Raw genomic sequence first — 5,310 nt, 5'->3', positions numbered from 1 at the left:
AAAAATAAATTTAAAAAATAAAAAGATTTTTAAAATGGACAAAAATACATACAGACTTAGATAATCCTAAATATAAGAACAAATTGCAACTTCCATTATTGTGTCCAAAATATACTCTGATACATTTCGTATAGCCACTTTACTGTAGATTTCACTAATGAGCTGGCTATCCAAAGAAATGTTATTTGAACTATGGGCAGAAGAATGAGTTGGAGACAAATAAGTGAATCAGGAAAGAAACACCACCCAGGCCAAACAGCCTAGAATTGCACCTTCCTGAAAAGTTACAAGTTTTCTGGGCCAGCAAGATAGCTCAGCAGTCTAAAGTTCTGCTTAGGCAAGTGTGCAGGGACCATGGTTAGATCTCCACCACCACATGCAGCGCCAGCCCCGCCCCCAGGGTGGGCTGAGCCAGCCTCTCCCAGAAAAATTAGCTTTCAAAGGTACAGTTATTATCTCCCGGCCTGCCATGCGGGCCCCACCCCCTGGACACATTGAGACATCAATTGATACTGGGCATGGTGGTGTGTGCCTGTAATCCCTGCTCTTGGAAGTCTGTAAACAGGGGGATCACTACGAGTCCCATCTAGTAGTGAGACCCTAAACACCCTGCAGACCCCTCCCTAAAATACAAAAAAAATACAGTTATTTATAGTACAGAATATTATGATACTTAAGATATATTAGAAATGAAATACAATTGATGAACATATTGTATGTGTGGTTAGGGAGATGTGGTTGGCCTTTTGTCTGAAGTGTTTTGTTTTGAGACAAGGTCTCACTATGTTCAGGATGGCCTTCAACTTACTTACGAGGCCCAGACTGGCCTCAGACTTGCATTGATTCTCCCACTTCAGCCTCCCAAATTCTGTGACTACAGGTGTACACTATCATGCCCGGTTCAAAAATATTTTTGTTAGTGTTTACACAAATAGAATAAAATGGATTGACATAGACCCATACCAATGATTGTTTTTACATGGTGAGATTGTGGATAATGCTTAATTTCTATCATTTTGAACTTTGTAGTTTGTCATTGCAATACTTAAATTTTACTTGGGTGATTTAAAAATCAAAATTTTAAAAAGAAATTGACCCAAATTTATCAAGGAAATTTAAAAGAAGAAATAGATCTTTAAAAACGCTTTAGAAGATTTTGGTGATTGAAAGGATGCAAGTAGAAGAACATTCACATCTAGGCATCAGGAAATTTTGAACTACATGTCATCTATAATAAAGCTTAAATACCATTTTCTAAAATGAATTAATAGGGCCAGGCATGGTGGCACATGCCTACAGTCCCAGCACTCAGGAACCTGAGGCAGGAAGATTGCTGCTATGAATTCAAGATCAGCCTATATAGCGAGAGCCTGTCTCAAAAGTAAATAAATAAATCCATAATTCTGTACTTCATAATAAAAATGCCAACTCATCATTAGGGTCCTATGCCATCTTTCAAGAAGCATGGGGGTATAGAATGACAGTGTTTCCCCTACTTCTGCTGGTGACAGAGAATATTGGAATTGGGATAGAAACCAAATTTGGTTCGGTGCTATGGGAATGATTATTATTACAGAAAGATTAGAGGTGTAACTGCCCTAGAGATGACCTTGTTGGTGGCCTAGGGAGTACCTTTCTTGGCTTTATCTTCTTCTGCTCCAGCCCATCTCCACAGAGCACTTAGCTGGCTACAGCTTTCTGTTGCACAGACTGAGCTCCAGAAAGCAGCGCTGAGCTCTCTGGCTCAAGCTCAAAAAAATCAGGGGCCTGATCACTTCCTGTTGACTCAGATTAAGTAAAGAATGAAGGGTATCATGACCAACAGTATCTATTACAATCACTTGAATGGAGAAGAGTGAAGCGTAATTCCCTAAAAGATGACAGTGTGCTGAAAGACAAAACAAGAGACCTGCAACCGACTGTTTCTGTACCTTTGGACCCCGGGAAAATGGATTCAGCTGAACTCTTACACAGTTATCATTCAGATCTGTCCTTAGGAGAGGCCACCTCCTCTCCAAGTACATGAGGCCTTCTCTGATGATTTTTCCTAACAACAACAGCCCCTCTATGCTACTTCTATAACATGCTTCACTCTGTTTCATTTTTAGGTTTATTATATGTGAGTACAGTAAAAGCAAGGGCTTTATTTTTTTAAAAAATCTGTTTCAAATTTTATTCCCACGCTTCTCCAGCTTAATTGGCTGCAAAGAATGAACTATATGTAAACAAAAATTGAAAAGAGCTGCCGTGTCCAAGGGGCTTGGACTTAAAAAATATTAGAGATCTAGATTTTATCAGATGCATAAACATAAACAATTTTAAAAAGCAGTCATAATATAAAATAGCAGCTCCCAGCAATTTCTCCCAAGTTTGATCTTTTGGAGAAGCTACCTTAGTTCAGTTTGCCTCATTCTTAGAAGCCTCATCAAAATTCTCCATGAGATCTGGAACCTCGTCATCATCCTCTTCTCCAGTAGCAAGCGGTGCTTTCCCATCCACAGATTGTTTGGGCAGAGCTTCAGCCCATCTCCTTAAACTAGTCAGACTGTCTGCACCAGGCCAGTTCAAGACGCTGGGTAGCATTTCTGTCAGTTGTTTCATCTCAGCATGGCCTGTAAGGGTGAAAGTGTTTGCTGCCAGAGATGCCTGAACTTTTGGGTTATTGAAATGGATGACTGTTCCCTGGTTTGTAAACATATTCACCTCTTCAATACAGGAGATATTGTTCACCCCTCACTTCTTTAATGAGAACTGAAGTTATCATCTGCTGTGGCTGTTCTATGAACCACCTTCTACAAGCAGTTCCTTTCCCACCCATGCGCACTTGTGCCTGCAGTTCAGCGAGTTTTTCCTGTTTCATGAAAAGGAAAGTTCATCAAACTTTTCCAAGTTTCTTTCATCTTGTCGGAGCAGATATGGAGCAATATGGGGGACTAGAGCTGGCACTCAGGGGGTCTTGGGTAGACCAGCTGAGATTAGGTGAACACACGCGGGGACCCAAGATGGTAGCTAGAGGGAGGCCAAAGCAAGGGCTTTAGAGGGAAGCTCCCTAGTTATTAAAATTTTGCTCCTTACTAGCTGTGAGACCTGGACAAGTTCCATGATCCCTCTGGACTTAGAATCCTCCCCCTCTGACATGGGTACAATAGTATTTCATAAGGTTGTTATAAATTTTCAATGATATGAAATATGTAACAGTCATCCCTCTTGATTTAAGATCCTACTTCTGAAATGGGTATAATAATATTTAATAAAGTTATTTTAAATTTTCATTGATGTGTAAGTCTTAGTGCAGGTATGAGGCCTCAGTCCACAGAACCTGAACCTTCCTGAGTGGATTCTTTCTGGTGTTTGAAGGGGGGGATTAAGATGGAGAGACATAGAACAGCCCACAAGGTGGCAGTATTTGAACATAACTTTAGAACTACATAAACTTGAAAGCACAGTTCACCCAGTCACAGAAACTCGAGGCAAATTCAAAGCCTACAGCCTTTACGTGAAGTAAGCAAAATTTTGTGAGAAATCAACCCTACCAAGTAAATAAGCTTCCAGTATTCACAGAACACTGAACTCGCAAACGTGAGAATGTGCAGTGTTCCCTTCTCAGCCCATCTTATATAGAGTCATATTCTTTCTCTGTGTACTAAATAATTAAGTCCTGCTCTTATCATTTGGAAAGAAAGAGAAAAGCTGGGTATGGTGACACACACCTGTAATCCCAGCATTCTGGAGGCAGAGGCAAGAAGATAACCACAAGTTCAAGGCCAGCCTGAATTACATAGTAAATTTAAGGCCAACCTGGACTACAGAGCAAGACCCTGTATTAAAATAAAAAAGAAAAAAAAAAAATGGAAAAAGACAAAAGAAAGGAAGAGAAGGGACAAAAGAAAAGGAAGAAAAATGAACAACAGAGTTAATTTGATGCAGACTTGGAGTCTTCTTGAAAAATCCATGGAATTGGCAAAAAAAAAAAAAAAAAGAGAGAGAGACATTTCAAATAATTAAGCATAAAGTTCATTAATAAATAGGAACTGAGCCATTGATGGGCCAGAATCTATAAAGATTCCTTGAAAAATGGATGAGCTTGAATGAAAAGAAAGGAGTGTCAGCCTCAAATAACAAGAGAGACATACCACAAAAATAACAGTATAAAAATGGTTCCCCATCTAGAGGTGGATAGAACTCTGGACTAAACTGTGACACAATGAACTGAAAGATCACTAAGAGTGTGTGAACAAATGAAACTCCCACATCCTACATCCCACGTAGTGTCTGGGGCATCTGCCTCTACTTAGAACATATTGATATAGGGAACCTCCAAAAGACACAGGGAGCAAAACATGATCTGGGGGTGGATGACCTCCAAATGATATTGATACAGGGAACCTCCAAATGACACAGGGAGAAAAACTGATCTTGCCCTGAAAGGTACCTGGGACAAGTTCTTGTTCTCTAAAACCAAAGAATGAATTTTAGGAACAAATGGAAGTTACGAGCAGAATATATTTATTGAGGGAATGAAAGTTCCAGTCCAAGAGAGGGACAGGAGGGGGTCCCGAGCAGGTGGTCCCCAGAAATCTGTCTTTTCCAAAGACTTTTATAGAGGAAAACCATGCAATGAGGTGGGTCTAAGGTGAAAGAGAAGACTTGGGAACTCACTTAGGTAGGCATGAGAGGGGACAAAACGATGGTCAACCAATGAGATTACAAGCAGCATTGCTCAGGTAAAATTGATTAAATCCAGTACCAAATGGGAAAGTGAGTCACATAGCAAGTGGGCATGAATATGGGACAGGGTTTCTTCCTGTTGGAGGTTGGGCTAGTGACTCATTTGGGCTCTTTCATGGTGATTGATACCTATTTAGAATATCAATCCCTGATGCCCATCTCTAGGGAAGTATGTAGCTGTTATGTTTCCTCTTTTGTCTTCAGGACTGGCCCATATGAGAGTGTCTGTCTCTTCCAAGTTGCAAAGTCACCTTGTCTTCCATCTTGCCTCCTTGAGGGCCTGGCACTGTCTGACTGCCTGTAATATTTCTATCTAATTCAGCTGTCTACAACAATATGACCTAGAGTTTAAAAGAGGATAGTGTCTGTTTGGCTGGGGAAACTTGGAAAATCAGGAAACTTTATATACAGAGCTCTGTCCCTATCCCTTATCCATACCCCCGAGGGGAGACAGATATTCCAGAACTTGCAGATCCTTCTCATCTCTTCATGCCTACAATTTACTGTGAAATGCTTGAACAAACCTAAGATGGATAAAGAGAAGGGTAAATATGTGATACAATGTATCTAAATGGTGTTCAA

At 40.3% G+C, this 5,310-nt stretch overlaps 1 pseudogene; it reads right to left on the bottom strand.

The window, feature by feature from the left end:
• Positions 1-2,397: 2,397 nt before the first annotated feature.
• On the bottom strand, positions 2,398-2,697 carry LOC101573679 (annotated as a pseudogene).
• Between the last annotated feature and the right edge of the window lie 2,613 nt (positions 2,698-5,310).

This window comes from Octodon degus, unplaced genomic scaffold (assembly GCF_000260255.1).
Source record: "Octodon degus isolate 3935 unplaced genomic scaffold, OctDeg1.0 scaffold00022, whole genome shotgun sequence".
NCBI lineage: Eukaryota > Metazoa > Chordata > Mammalia > Rodentia > Octodontidae > Octodon > Octodon degus.
The sequence above is the reverse complement of the archived record's forward strand: the minus strand, read 5'-3'. Positions and strand labels throughout refer to the sequence as shown.